Raw genomic sequence first — 16525 nt, forward strand, 5'->3', positions numbered from 1 at the left:
TCCTTCTCAAATGTGACATCCTTCAAGCCACTTATCAATTCTTTCTTCATCATCTTCTTGAGTGTGCCCATTCCAACATGAGCTAACCTTCTATGCCATAACCAACCTAGTGATGTCTTGGTGAATAAGCATGTCTTGATATCAACTTCATCGGAGGAGAAATCAATAAGATACAAGTTGTTGTTTCGGAAGCCTTTGAATACCATCTCATTGTCATCCTCCTTAGTCACTAACACTTCTTTCTTATTGAATAGGCATTGGAAGCCAAGATCACAAAGTTGTCCAACCGAAAGCAAGTTGAAGCTTAGTGAAGACACATAGAGCACATTGGTGATGGAGTTGTCTTTTGATATTACAATCTTTCCTAGACCCTTGACCTTGCCTTTTGAATTATCACCAAATGTGATCTTCCCTTGATTGTCCACATCTTCATTGAGTGAGGTGAACATCCGGGGATCTCCGGTCATATGTTGAGTGCAACCACTATCAATTACCCAATGTGATCCACTGGTCTTATAGTTCAACCACACACAAGAGATCAAGCTTTAGTTTTGGGGACCCACATTTGCTTAGGGCCCTTAACCTTCTCAACTAGTGACTTTGGCAACTAAATCTTCTTTGGCCTTTGCTTGTTGGGTGGCCCCATGAAGCTAACCTTGACTTTGCCATTCTTATCTTGTCTTACAATGTAGTGAGCATTGAAAGCAAATGGTCTTGCATGCTTAGGCAAAGGAGGTGGTAGTGGTGCCTCACACTCATGAGCAAAGTGACCCTCTTGTCCACACTCAAAACATCTCTTTGGCTTGGGCTTGCTTGGTTGGTCATGAATGACTTGTGATTTGATAAGCTTGCTTTGTTGAGCCTTGTAGCCAATTCCACTCTTGTCCATCTTTATGATGATGTTCATGAAGAGCTCACTTTATAGGTCCTTCCCTCTAGTGAAATTGGCTAACCCCTTGGTGAGATGCTCTTCTCTAACTTGAGCTTCTTGTTGTCTTGAGTTATCCTGTTGATGATGGGATCATCTTTGCTATCTAGCTCTTCCAAGATGAAGGACTCATCTTATTCTTGCTTGTCATACAACAAACCAAGCTTCAGATATTGATTTTCTTCCTTGAGATTCTTGTTCTCATAGGCAAGATCCTTATCACGATCAAGTGTTTCTATCACCACGGTGTTGTGCTTTGCTTGCTCTTGCAACTCTTTCTTGAGCTTCACATTCTCACACTTGATCTTTTCATTCTCTTCCTTGATCTTGATAGTGTCCTCATAACTCTCGGCCACTACCATATTCATGCCTTTGAAATCAACACATTTGCTAATGCTCTCCACAAATAAGTCATCACAAGAAGTGGCTACATCAAGCTTAGCAGCATGGTTAGTAGCAACTTGTGGTTCATTGATCGCAAGATCATAAGCTAGCTCAAGGTTGTCATTGTTCACTTTTAGAGTTGTGAATTCTTCCTTCAACACTCTATGTCTAGTGATGAGCTCATCATGCACACTCTCATGTTTATCATGTTTTCTTTGAGCACTTTTAAAGAAAGTTTGAGCTCCTTGAGTTTAGTGGTCATGATCTCATTTTGATCTCTAAGCTCATCACTAGACTTAAGCTTTGCAAGAAGAGATTTGCTGACACCATTTTTGGACACAGATTGGAGTAGTCAATGAAGCTTGGATCGGCAGTTAAAGAAGTAACGTGTCTGGCTGATAAGGAGGTTGCCGATGACCTCTGATATCGATGACAAGGCAACAGGAGCAAAATAAGGCTAAGTCTAGAAACGGTTGCTGATCAGCGCCGATGACCGATTTTGATGATTGCCGATGTCGATGAAGGATAGTATATCGATGATGGTGAAAGGAGATATGGGGGTCGCCGGGAGGATAATGATGGTGTGCCGATCAGCCAGAATAGATAGATTGTTACTTTCCGTAATTGTTAGAGTTTATTTTATGTACGAGTTCTGTTTGGCTTGGAATTAGAATCCTACTCGTATCTGGTTGTAACTCTTTAGGACAGAGTATAAATATAGGCCTAGTAGTGATGTAAGAGGACAATCCAATCAATATCATACACGTTTTACATCTACTTTTGCATCTACTTTTTTGACGACTTCGTTAACTCGCATATTTTCTTTTACTTACGAGTTCTCAAGAATTCATTGAGTCAAACTCGACGAGTTCTCGAGTTTCGTGTGAATACCTCTTGGCCGTGGCATCCGAGTGCATCGCTGTTGTCGGGACCAAAGTATTCGAGTTACCACCTTTGTCGATTGTAAGGTCAAATCGGTTGGCACGCCTTAACATTAAATCAGGTATTAGCCCTTTGTGTTTGCAGATCCACTTTTGCATCAACACATCTTTTGGCATGCCCGGTGGGACAAATATATCAACAAGAACAGCATGGCCACTACTGAGTTTGACACAGACAACATCATTGTTGTGATGGAGGCTGATCTTAGGGATGAGCAGAAGCAAGCTATGGCAAAAGCTATGGAGGAATACAAGCAGCTCTGCTTTAAATCCTTCAGTGTTAATAGGAGTGGCGAAGTGATCCAGAAGCAAGAACTGCCGATGCCTCGGCAGATTACTTTCGAAGCCAATCCTGGTAAATTGCAAGATATGGTTGACAACACTGTTAATCGTGCTCTGATCAATCAATCCAGTGTCCTGTCCAATACTGTTTTCAATACTGTGGCTAGAACTTTTAAAGAAGGACAGGCACCACCATTATACGTTGGCCCGGCCTATCACTAGCCTCGGTTGTCATCGGTTACGGCTCCATCGGCTCCTCCGGTCGTTGCGGGTATAGAGGTTATTTCTCCTCCAAGCACATTAGGGATGACTAATGGGCAATCTACACCGATGAGAACTAATCCAATGACATGAGAGGGACAGGTTCAGCTTACCACAGATCTATCGGCATCGGCAATGTCAGGATCTGCGTTTCAGAATTGTCAAGTTCCTCCCAATTGGTGGGATATGGTATGCCTCCGGACTTTTTTGCAAATAATTCTGGAACATCTCAGGTGGCTGACTTAGCAGGGAAACCTCCTATGACATCGGCACCTCCAGTTTCGCCGATCACTCAAGTTCCCCAGTATTCTGCAACTACTACTACAAGGCCTATTGCTGGGAATTTTCAAATGCCAACGTTCTAGATACCTAATGCAAATTCATCGGCAGATCTATTGCCGACTCAACATAGGTTTATGACTCAGACAGGGTATGTCAACCCAGTAATGACACCCAATTATCAGCCATCGGCAGGGCCTGCACCGATGAATGCTAACAATGGATAGACAGGGCAGTTTGTCTTTCCACAAATGACACAACAGAATCATCAGGCTGCGGGATTCCAGCAAGGACAGATGAATGTTGGGTTTTAGAATCAAGGACCAAATCAGCCAATGAATCTGGCCCAACAGGTTGGTGGCCAGCAAGCTATGCCCACCATTATGTTTCCTGGAGAACGTCCACCTTAGAGACACGTGGAAGCTTATCAGCAGGTGCCAGAACTTCAACCCGCACATCGGTAGGATGCCAATGCCTATTGGACCGATAAGATAACAGAGATTATGAGAGATCAGTTCAGGATAAAACCCAAGATCAACACCTATTCTTATCGGACACCGTATCCTCCTACATATGATTTAATTCCACTTCTAAATCGGTACAAGGTACCAGATTTTACTAAATTCTCTGGGCAAGATGACACATCAACTATGGAGCACGTTAATCGGTTCATCATCTAGTGTGGAGAAGCTGCTAACAGAGATGAATTAAGAGTTCGTTTATTTTCATCATCTTTGTCAGGATCGGCATTTACTTGGTTTATTTCACTGCCTCCAAACTCAGTCATTACCTTGTCCGATCTAGAAAAGTAGTTCCACAAATACTTCTTTTCTGGAGTCCATGAGAAGAAGATTACCGATTTAGTGAGGCTGAGACAGCGCAATGATGAATCGGTTGAAAGTTTTGTGCAGAGGTTGCGAGATGTAAAGAACAAATGTTACAATTTGGTTCTAGACGATCGGCAGTTAGCTGATTTGGCTTTCCAAGGGTTGTTGCCACACATCAAAGATAAATATGCTTCTCAAGAGTTTGAGAGTTTGAGTCATTTGGTGTAGAGGATTTCTGACCAGGATATCAAGACATTTGAACCTAGGAAAGCATGGAATAAGAAAGTATCGTTTATTGATAAGGCAATGAGTTCTGATTTAGATGAAGAACCAGTCATTGGTTTGGCAGAGTGGGTGAAAAACAAAAAGCTGATGTCTTGTCCTTTTGGCCAGAAAGAACCAGATAAATTTGCTTTTGATTTCACTAATGCCTATAGGATATTTGATTTCTTGCTTCAGGAGGGGCAGATTAAATTGTCACCTAATCATGTGATTCCATCGACAGAGGAGTTGAAGAAGATCAAGTATTGCAAGTGGCATAATGCAACATCACACAACACAAATGAGTGCAAGGTATTTAGGCAACAATTGCAATTGGTTATAGAATCTGGGAGGATTAAGTTTGATAATTTCAAAGCTCAGAAGCCAATGATGATTGATCAACACCCTTTCCCTGCAAACATGCTGGATGCCAAAGGTAAGACTAAAGTCTTAACATCAGAAGCAACTGAGAAGAGCGCATCAGTAGATCCCCAGCATCAGGTAACTACCGATGACGCCAAGGGCAAATGTTTGATCCAGGAAGATAGCAGCTCTCGGAGACCTCCTCGATCTGGTATTGTGATCACCCATAGGCGGCATCGGGAGACATGGCAACAACGTGAAGATCAGTATCGCCGTCAGCAAGAGGATTGACGCCGAGAGGAAGAAAGACGCCGACAAGAGTGGAATCGACATAAGGATCACTGGAATTGCCCGTTCTTTATTCACTGTTGGGAACAAAATATCAAGTTACCGACTGTCAGAGATTGCCCTGAATGCAATGGTTATAATCAATATGATCGGCCAGATCGACAATTTCAGAATGATGATCGACGTTTTAATGGGCCGATCAGGGGGAGGATGTCAGTTCATGATCGGCTAGGGGGCAGACTTAGTGTGCATGACATACTTGGTGAACGTGTTGGTCATTTTTCAAGAAACCAAGAAGAACTTGAAGAAATGGCAAATGCACGGGTTCCCGATGAATTTATATTCTGAAGAGATGTTAATACTCATCGGATGGAGTCAAGGGATGCTCGCTATCAACTAGTGCGAAAGACACAGCTTCCCCAATGATGCCCAGTGTTGACGGTCCTTAAGTATCAAATTTAATTATCAAATAAATAAAGAAAAGGATCCAAATGAAATCAAGATCTAGACTTAGGGTTTTATCTGACAGAATTCCACAAGTTTTGGTGTTTGTCTATTTCTGCAGGGGGTTATCAGGAAATATGGAAGAAAGGCCCACATGTCGGGATTACGTAAAGATATTAACGTGCTGCGCAATTATCTTACATCTAGAAGACTCCAGAAGCCACGAGACCGAAGCGGAGGAGAAACGGGGCCAGAGACAGGGCGCCCGCCCTGTCCTACTGGGCGCCCGCCCTGCCCCCAAGTCCAATCAGGACTCTGCTTTGCGGGAGATCTCCACCGACCTAAAGGATGAATCTAAACCATACAATCTATGTCGGTTTGATCCAAGGGCCCATATTCACTTGAAGGGACTATAAAACCAGACCCCCTGGCCCCTGGAGGAGAGAGCCTCTCAACCCTAATTCATTGTTCCATCAAGGGAGAAGAAGCCTCTGATCAAGATTAGAGCCACCACATCAATTAGACATCTAGATTAGCATAGCTACATAGGATTAGAACTAGAAGGAGTCAATCTTCGATTGGTTTCCGGATCTGTCAAGAGGATTCTTGGTAATTCTCTAATTGTGCTTCTAATTGCTTTCTAACTATCTTTGTTCTTCAATATTATGAATATGACTTTGTTCTACTTCAATATATAGGTTGCCGACTATGAAATTCCACCGATCCAAGCAGTCGGTTCTGATGAGGAATTTTAATGGATAGGTTCGCCGATGATGGAAAGTTAGGACAGGGGTTTACGTCGGCTGATGATTTAATAGAAGTAGATATAGGTAGCGGTGATAGGCCAAGACCTACTTTCATTAGTGCCAAGTTAGATTCTGAATGTAAGCAGCAATTAACCGATTTTTTAAAAAATACAAAGATTGCTTTGCTTGGGATTATACCGAGATGCCTGGTTTAGACAGATCGATCGTTGAACATCGGTTGCCTATTAAGTTTGGATTTCGGCCGCATCAGCAACCAGCACGCCGATGCAATCCTAATATTCTTCCTGATATTAAGGCCGAAATAACCAAACTTATTGAAGGTAAATTTATTCGGCAATGTAGGTATGCCGAATGGATTTCTAATGTTGTCCCTGTTTATAAAAAGAATGGAAAGCTCCGTGTCTGTATTGACTTCAGGAATCTCAATAAAGCCACGCCGATGGATGGTTATCCAATGCTAGTTGCCGATCTGTTGGTTGATGCTGCGGCTGGACATCGAATTATTAGTTTTATGGATGGCAATGCAGGGTATAATCAAATATTCATGGCTGAGGAAGATATTCCTAAGACTGCATTTAGATGTCCTGGTCATGTTGGATTGTTTGAATGGATAGTCATGACTTTTGGCTTAAAAAATACTGGTGCTACTTATCAGAGGGCCATGAATTTTATTTTCCACGAGTTCATCGGCAAATTGGTATAAATCTATATTGATGATGTGGTGGTTAAGTCTGGGGATTTCATAAAACATCTAGCCGATCTGCGAAAAGTGTTGGAATGCACAAGGAAACATGGCTTAAAGATGAACCCTAATAAATGTGCATTTGGTGTATCGGCAGGACAGTTTCTTGGTTTTATGGTGCATCAAAGAGGAATTGAAATTAGTAAGAGATCTATTGATGCCATCAGCAAGATAGTTGCTCCCACCAATAAAACTAAACTTCAATCATTGATCGACAAGATTAATTTTATCAGACGATTTATATCTAATTTGTCGGGTAAGATTCGTGCTTTTAGCCCTTTGCTTAAATTAAAAGCCGATCAAGAGTTTGTGTGGGAAAAAGAGCAATAGTTAGCTTTGGATGAAATCAAGAATTATTTGACAAATCCTCCAGTCTTGGTTCCACCTCAACATGGGAAGCCCTTCAGATTGTATTTGTCTACCGATGATACGGTCATCGGTTCAGCTCTCATTCAAGAATTTGAAGGAAAGGAGCGTGTTATTTACTATCTAAGTAGAAGATTGGTGGATGCCGAAACAAAGTATTCAGCAATTGAGAAATTGTGCTTATGTTTGTACTTTTCTTGTGTCAAATTGTGACATTACCTACTATCGGCCGAATGCACTAGTATATGCAAAGACGATGTAGTTCGATACATGTTGTCAATGCCGATTATGAGTGGTAGAATCGACAAATGGATATTAGTATTATCAGAATTTGACTTGCGTTATGAATCGGCTAAAGCAGTTAAAGGGCAGATCATGGCCGATTTTGTAACACAGCATTGCGGTGTAATGGATGCTCTCGAAATTGTTCCTTGGACACTCTTCTTTGATGGATCTACATGTGATCAAGGGGCAGGTATCGGTGTAGTGTTGATTTCTCCTTGAGGAAAGAAATATGAGTTTTCTTTACCGATTATTGCCACGTCAATGAACAATCAAGCTGAGTACCAAGCTTTAATCAAAGGGTTAGAATTATTAAAGGAAGTTCATGCTAATGCTGTCGAAATTTTTGACGATTCTATGCTTGTTATAAATCAGTTGGCTAGGAGTTATGAATGCCAAAGTGAAGTTTTGATAGTGTATTATGAAAGGTGTATACAATTATTGAAAGAATTCAGGGTTTTCCTATTAGAGCATATTCCTCAGTTGCACAATGAAGAAGCTAACCGATTGGCTCAGCATGCCTCGGGGTATCAGCCCATCCTAGAAATATTATCGGCAGCCAGTGCCGATGATTGGAGAAGAGAAATTATTAATTATTTAAAAGATCTGTCCAGAAAAGTTGAGAGGCGTGTTAGGTTTCAAGCTACAAAGTATGTACTCCTTGAAGAAGAATTATATTATCGTACGATAGATGGAGTATTGCTCAAATGTTTAGGTGAGGATGAATCCAAAAGGTTGATGGGTGAAATTCATGAAGGAGTATGTGGAGCACATCAATCGGCTTTTAAGATGAAGTGGATGATTAGAAGGAATGGATATTACTAGCCGACTATACTTGAAGATTGTTTCAAGTATTTCAAAGGGTGTCAAGGATGTCAGAAGTTTGGTAATATTCAAAGGGCACCTCCATCGGCTATGAATTGTATTATTAAACCTTGGCCGTTCTGGGGTTGGGCTATTGATCTCATCGGTCAAATTTATCCACCATCGAGCAAAGGGCATAAGTGTATCCTTGTTGCCACCGATTATTTCACTAAGTAGGTTGAAGCTATTCCTTTGAAGAAAGTGACATCGGCTAACATGATTGATTTTGTGAAGGAGCATATTGTTTACCGATTCGGCATTCCCCAAACAATTACTACCGATCAGGGCACTATGTTTACATCAGGGGAGTTTGATGAGTTTGCAACCGGTATGGGGATTAAAGTATTGAATTCTTCTCTTTATTATGCTCAAGCTAATGGACAGGCCGAGGCTTCTAACAAAGGAATCATTAAACTCATTAAGCGAAAGAATGAAGAAAATCCCAGACGATGGCATACTTTGTTAAATGAAGCTTTGTGGTCATACCGGATGGCGTGTCATGGTTCGACTAAATTGTCACCTTATCAACTAGTGTATGGACACGATGCAGTGCTGCCCTGGGAAATCAAAACTAGTTCTAGGCGGGTGTTTTCTCAGGATCACTTAACTGCCGATGACTATGCTACTTTGATGAAAGATGAATTGGACGATTTAGCAGGGCATCGGCTAAGATCTTTAATTAGCATAGAGGAGAATAAAAAGAGAGTGGCTAAATGGTATGGTAAAAAGGTGAAAGCCAAGGAGTTTGCTGATGGGGATTTGGTGGAAGTTGATTCCACCGATTGGGACTAAAACTTCAGAATTTGGAAAATGGTCTCCTAATTGGGAGGGTCTTTATCGGATAAATCGATCTGCCCCTGGTAATGCTTATATTTTAGAAACTCTCGAAGGAGTTGAATTCCCTAGAGCATTGAATGGAAAATACTTGAAGAGATACTACCCTAGTATCTGGATTGATGCATAAAGTTTAAGTGCCGATAACAATCCTATCGGCTGGACAAAATATCAAGTGTATTTGGAGCTATGCATAAAGAGTTTAGGTGCTGATAACAGTCCTATCGGCTGGACCAAATGGTTAAGGTTTTTGAATTAAACAAACTACCGATGAAAGGTTTACAGACTCAGCAAGGTTTGGTTAGCCGATATTGCGCGTAGACGGATCTGGTTGGCCTCTTCTACCTCTCAGGTGTCTTCATCGGCAGAACCTTCCACCGGCTTTAGCTTCTTCTTCATGTGTAGCGGTTTGCTGGCTTGGACATCTCCTTCTTGCTGAAGAGTTTTGAGCGCATCGGGCAGTCGGCTTTCCTCCTGTTGGGCTTGAGTCAGAGCTTCCTCCACCTGCTTGAGTTCAGCCAGCAAAGCCTCCCTTTTGGCTGATAGATCAGAGATTCTCTATTTCAGTTTGGCACCTCAGGATTGTAGAACGCCGATGCTCTTGTGCTTCTCATCGGCAGCATGCTTCACTTGCAGCATCTCCTCTTTAAGTTGGGCATAAGCAGCTCTATCAGCAAGGCGCTGAGTGGCTTTCTGATACTGAAGCTGGCGACTTTCTAAGTGGGCAACTTGAAAAGGATCTCTTCGGCATCGGCTGGGATCTGACCATGGAGAGTATTGAAAATGGATTTGGCCAGGTCGGAATCATCCACTAGCTGGGCTGTGTCTTGATGCAACAAAGCTAGTAAATCTTCCAGTTTGGTCTTGACCTCTGTCGATGTGATTCCAACTGCCTTTGAAGAGCTTGCTTCTTCACCTTCGTCATCAGAGATGTCGATGGCAAAGGAGAATAGGCTATCGGGAGAATCCTGCTCCTGGAAAGGGAGAAGATAAGTTACCCAAAATTAAGTATTGACAATGCAAAATCTGATGAATCGGGTGACTTACTTGCTTCAAGGCGATTTCTTGTATCTGACATGAAGATGTAGCTGGTACTGTAGTTTGATCGGCTAGAGTTGCCGATGGAATATCTTCAGCTGGAAATTACCAAGGGTTACAATGGTATTTAAGAAAGAATTTATCAGTAATGATTATGTAATCGATACTTTACCTTGAGGAGGAATAGCGATTATCTGCTCAGGAGGGACAACCGATGATGTGCCCAGATCGACAGGGTTGGTGTTCTGTTCAGATACATCGGTTGGGTCTGCTTGTGGAGGAGAGGGAACTTCTTGCGGCTGGGGCACTGATCGAGGAGGAGAAGGTGCTACTTGGATTTGGGATACTGGACGAGGTGGAGAGGATGGTGCTGTCTTTTGTCGCTTTGGTTGGGTCTTGGTGCTCTTTGAACCCTTTCTCTAAGGTGGAGCTTGACTGGGCTAGGGGGCATCGGCACCTAATGTTTGAGTGCTCTTAGTGCTTACCGATGCACCTATGTACTGTTACAAAAGACCAAAATTTCATGAGTAAGGTATAAGAAGGAGTATTGATGGAGTTTTGCTAAAGTTTGGTGCAAAACAGAGTTACTGATGACGTTCCCGTTGCAGCCGATGTACCCTAAAAAGATAATGTAAGTATGGGATAAAATCGGTATGACAGGGAAAATTGAGAATTTACCTTGAAAGCTTGTGCTAGAGTGGCAGTAGCTACCGATGGAGAAGCTTTCGACCGCTTGGTGTTCGTCTTTTTGAAGTGGATGTTTCGGTGCATTAGAGTTGGTAGACTTGGCGCATTGTGGCCGATCAAAGAGATTGGGCCTGATTGGAGGAGGTCGATCGGCCTTCCGCTTCTGCTCATCGTCGGTGCTGGGTCATCGGCCTGTTGAAATAAAAAAGGGTGAATTGTTGATAAAGTTAAAATTAACAAAAGGACTGAAGTATTGGCAAGGAACTTACAACGTCATCAGGAACTTCATATTCGGGTTCGATCATGTTATGGTACATGTGAGCCGATACCCTAAATAGATGCTCCTTCCACTCTTCCCACCAATGTTTGTATGACTGAGTAATAAAGAGAGTTGGAACCCAAGCTGATAGATCGATGTCTGTCGTATCAGCGTCTGGCTGGAGTTGAGCTATCCTGATCCACTCGAGCCCGCTGGTTACTGTCTCCCTTGGTTTTACAACATCGGCATAACAAAGTCTGATCGGAAGTTGACCAAAAGCTAGTTGGCGAGCTAGTGTCGATGGGTTATAAAACTCATAGTGGTGTTGATGTTCTTCTCACTACCAAAGCTGTTTACTAGGATTGCTCTTCGGGTGATAATTGCAATAATCAGATCATTATCTTTATTAAGAGCATTGTCAAAGGGGTGGAAAGTGAGCGGGAATCTGGTCTCTGGGTCTTCGTAGGGCATCCATGCTCACTAATCTTTGGAAAGGCCATCATACAAAGTTTGAAAGAATCGGCTGATCTGATTCTCGTTGGAGCCAGTATCAGGAAGGACTATAACAGCTTCACCATAGTTGAGGGGGGAGCATGTTGTCGATTCATCATCTGACCGTTCATAATCTTTGGCGATGTCTCATGGGAACTGCTGTGCGAAGAAGTCAAATCAAAGGCGCTTGTGCATGTGGACGTTGAGCCACATTGAAAGCCCTAGTTTGGTTTTAGATAATTGATGAAACCCTAGTACTAACCTCTATACTAAGTGTGTGTAGACTTAATGAGGTTGGTACATGCCAAGTGATGGAGCAAGTGATGATCATGGTGATGATGGTGATGACCACAAGATGATCAAGTGCTCCACTTGGAAAAGAAGAAAGAGAAAAACAAAACCCTATGGAGATCAAGGCAAAGGTATTGCTTAGGGTTTTGGTTTTGGTGATCAAGACCAAATAGAGGGTGTGATCACATTTAGGATAGATAGCCGTACTATAAAGAGGGGAATTCTTTGGCTAAGCGGTTATCAAGTGCCACTAGGTGTCATTGTTCATTGCATGCATTTAGAACCTAGTGAGCTAACTTAACTCCTTCGAAGAAAATGATTGTGAAAATGCTAACACACGTGCACTTGTTGGTACACACATTGTGGTGTCGGCGCTTTTTGAGAAAATGAAGTGCATATTTTCTATTGTGCCGGTTGGAAAATTGGAGAAGTCGCGGGAGTGTTTCTCAGGACGCTGGCTCAGAGGAACCGGACGCTGTGTCTGTGCGTCCGTTGTGCAGGTAGTGCCTGGTTAGCTAGGGTTGGGCACCGGACGCCAGGCACCGAACGCAGGTTAGACCCTATTGGAGCGTCCGGTGTGTTGAGTCTGGTGCTCTATGCTTTTGCAATGCTCTCTGGGTTTAAGACCGGTGAGCACTGGACGGTCTGGTGCTCAGCGTCCGGTGACCCCGCGAGTTTGCAGACCTCCCTGAGTTTAAGTCCGTTGAGGACTGGACGAGTCCGGTGTGGATTCATTGTGAGTCTGGTGCTGCGGTCACAGAGAGACTCACGTTGGTGGCAATGGTTAGATTTCAAATGGTCAAAAAGTTCTAGGCCCCGGACGCGTCCGGTGGCCCCAATTTTAGCCCAGTGAAAGAGCCAACGGCTCTATTTGTTTGAGGGGCTTATAAATACATGTTGGCCGGCTTGAAGCTTACTCTCTTGGCATTCTAACATACTTGACATACTTGTGAGCCTAAGCAAAAACCTCCCACTCATCTCCTTCATAGATTAAACATCTTTGTGAGATTGGGAGTGATTCCAAGTGCATTTGCTTGAGTGATTGCATCTAGTGGCACTTGGGGATCGATTTGGCTGCGGTTTTTTTGTTACTCTTGGTGGTTGCCGCCACTTAGACGGCTTGGAGCAGCGGAGGAGCATTGGCACGAGTTGGTGATTGTTCGTGGCCATCTCCCGGTGATTGTGAGGGGTCTTGTACCTTCCCCGGCGGAGAGCCGAAAGGTAACTCTAGTGGATTACTTGTGTCATTGAGTTACCTCACTTGTGGGTTGGTTCTTGCGGTATCCTAGTGAGGACGAGGTTCGTGCTACACCTCTTAGCCGCCGAACCACCAACTGTTGGTCGAAACAATGGGGACGTAGCGTGTCGGCAAGCACGTGAACCTTAGAAGAAAATTGTGTGTCTCCATTGTGATTATTCATTGGATTTCTCCCGGTGTTTGGACTTCATATTATTGATTGGTTCATCCCCTCTACGCGGCAGTATAAAGATCAAACCATCTCTTTTACATTCCAGCAAACTAGAGTAGCCTACTTACTTGTATAGAAACTTTAGGTAGCTTTCTAGTGGAAGTAGTGACATAGCTCTTGTGTGCCTAGTGATTATATTAACTCAAATTGTGGGATAGGTGGCTTGCAAACACCCCTTTAGAGCTAGAGCAAAAAGCTTCGCTTTGTTATTTACTAACCTCTTGCTCTAGTGAGTTTGTAGAATTTTTAAATAGGCTATTCACTCCCCCTCTAGCCATATTAGGACCTTTTCACACATGTTGATAAACCACAACGGGCCTCCTAGATTGTCGATGGGTTCACCTAATAGGAGTTTCTTGGCTACTTGATGGAGGAGGTGATAGACAGAGCCCAGCTGGTATCAGCCAAGGGAAAATCGGTTACCATCGGCTAACTTTTCTGCTGCCGATAAATAGACAGAAGTTGGTCCTACCGATCGACCGCAGAAGATGAATTTGTCTAGCCACATGTTCAGAAAAGTGGCATGCTCTCTCTGACCAACCGATCCTCTTTGTTGATATTTCTGAATATACCCTGACCAGCCGTCGATGTTGCGTGTTTCTACTTTGAATTCGGCTTTGCGGCCGAATAACTGGCCGTCATCGGCAGTGGCGACATCCAAACGAGTGAGCATAACTACATCGGCAAGCGTACGAGAAGCTGGGCCCTAGCAAAAAATACAAGCATTAAAAGTGTCTGACCAGAAGTATGAGGCAGCAATCAGCATTGATTCGTTTCTTTCCATATCAGCAATGGAAAGTCTGATGCACTGGTCTATTTTACGTTCACCCCAATATACTTCATTTGTTTTGCTGACCCTCAAAAACCAATCTTTCCATCCTTTGGTGGGGTTCGTCCAAGATCGGAAAGTGTCCTTGCATAGATCTAAAGAAAAATTCTCGGCCCTAAGGAATCCTATTGGTTTATGCGTTGATCAGATCAGTGGGATCTGGGTCACCCATTGGGCCGAGGCATTGGAGATGGGGTTGTTTAGTAGGGATCACAATTTTCTCACTCAACTCCTAAAGTTTGAAGATTGGAAGAAAAAAAGAAAAGGAGGGGAAAATGCTGAGTAAATAGACTTGCAAAAAAGTAAAGAGTTGCAGTAAAGGGATGGGAATGGATTAACCTCAGGCACGATGAAGTTGACGGCCATTTCTTCCCGGAGAAGAAGAAGGGGTCGAAGACTTGGGGGTTCTGGGGAAGTTCCTCGCTGCCCGAGCTCTTGAGTTCTTCGTCAATGCTGCCGCCAGAAGATGAATCTGGGGATGAAGGATGGCAAGGTAGGGAAAGAGTGTTGAGGAAGGAAGTATTTATAGGTTGGAGTGAGCAGGGGTATTTTGACTTGTCTCTATGCTGTATCCATGAAATTCGAGGGTGTTCAAGTGGATATGGTAACTGTTCGCATGATAATCAAGGGATTGTGCAGGTGATTTGATAGCAAGTAATCATGATTTTAGGAGATATTCCACTGTACACAATCTTTTGGTCGGCACATCGGCAATCAAACCTAACAAACAGTTGCCGATGAGCATGTTTCCATGAGATTTGGTTCGGGTGGTTGAGAGATTGGGGTATTTGCTGGACATCCGAATTAAGGTTGTTTGGATTTGGTAATTAATTGTTGTCAGAAGGAAATAATTGTGAAATGGTCATCATTATCAGGAGAGAATTTCAGAGCATTAATGATTTTATACTCCAAGATTGGGGGGCATGTGTTGACACATTTTTGGACACAGATTGGGGTAGTCAATGAAGATTGGATCGGCAGTTAAAGAAGTAACGTGTCTGGCCGATAAGGAGGTTGCCGATGACCTATGATACCGATGACAAGGCAACAGGAGGAAAACAAGGCTAAGTCTAGAAACGGTTGCTGATCAGTGCCGATGACCGATTTTGATGATTGCCGATGCCGATGAAGGATAGTATACCGATGATGGTGAAAGGAGATATGGGGGTCGCCGGGAGGATAATGATGGTGTGCCGATCACCCAGAATAGATAGATTGTTACTTTCTGTAATTGTTAGAGTTTATTTTATGTACGAGTACTGTTTGGCTTGGAATTAGAATACTAGTCGTATCTGGTTGTAACTCTTTAGGATAGAGTATAAATATAGGCCTAGTAGCGATGTAAGAGGACAATCCAATCAATATCATACACAAGTTTTACATCTACTTTTGCATCTACTTTTTCGACGACTTCGTCAACTCGCATATTTTCTTTTACTTACGAGTTCTTAAGAATTCATCGAGTCAAACTTGACGAGTTCTCGAGTTCCATGTGAATACCTCTTGGCTGTGGCATCCGGTCGCATCACTGTTGTCGGGACAAAAGTATCGAGTTACCACCTTTGTCGATTGTAAGGTCAAATCGGCTGGCACACCTTAACATTGAATCAGGTATTAGCCCTTTGTGTTTGCAGATCCACTTTTGCATCAACAAGATTCATTTTCATTTCCTAGCTTTTCATTTTCATCTCTTGTCTTTCTTATGATTTTAGAGTGTTTATTTAGCTAGTGCACAAGTTGATCATAAGAAGGTGATTCAAACTCATTATCACTCTCACTACTCTCATCCTCACTTTGTACCTTTCGGTCACCCTTAGCCATGAGGCATAGGTGTGTAGAGGATGAAGATGGTGGAGAGGATGGTGGTGATGAGGCATCAATAGCGATGGTGGTGACCTTCTCATCATCACTTTCATTGCTGGAGGAGTCACCACTTGAGCTTTCAATGTTGGTGTGCCAATCACCAACAATATATGCCTTCCCATTCTTCTTCTTGTGGTACTCCTTCTAGTTGCCACCTTTCTTCTTGAATGACTTCTTGTCATTCTTCTCATCATCACTTGAGTCATCTTGCTCCTTGTTCTTCTTCTTGTACTTGTCCTTCTTGGGTTTGGGACATTGATGAGCAAAATGACCAAGTTCACCACAATTGTAGCAATCCATCTCAGAGATGGGCTTTCTCTTGCTACTTGTGAAGAACTTCTTCTTCTTAGAGTCAAAGTTGACTCCATTCTTGTTGAGCTTCTTAAGCATCTTCATGGTTCTCACCATGAGAGCAATGTTGGCGTCATCATCACTTGAAGTTGATGATTCAACTTTAATCTTCTTGGACTTGCCCTTGTGAGAG

Source organism: Sorghum bicolor, chromosome 4 (genome assembly GCF_000003195.3).
Source record: "Sorghum bicolor cultivar BTx623 chromosome 4, Sorghum_bicolor_NCBIv3, whole genome shotgun sequence".
NCBI lineage: Eukaryota > Viridiplantae > Streptophyta > Magnoliopsida > Poales > Poaceae > Sorghum > Sorghum bicolor.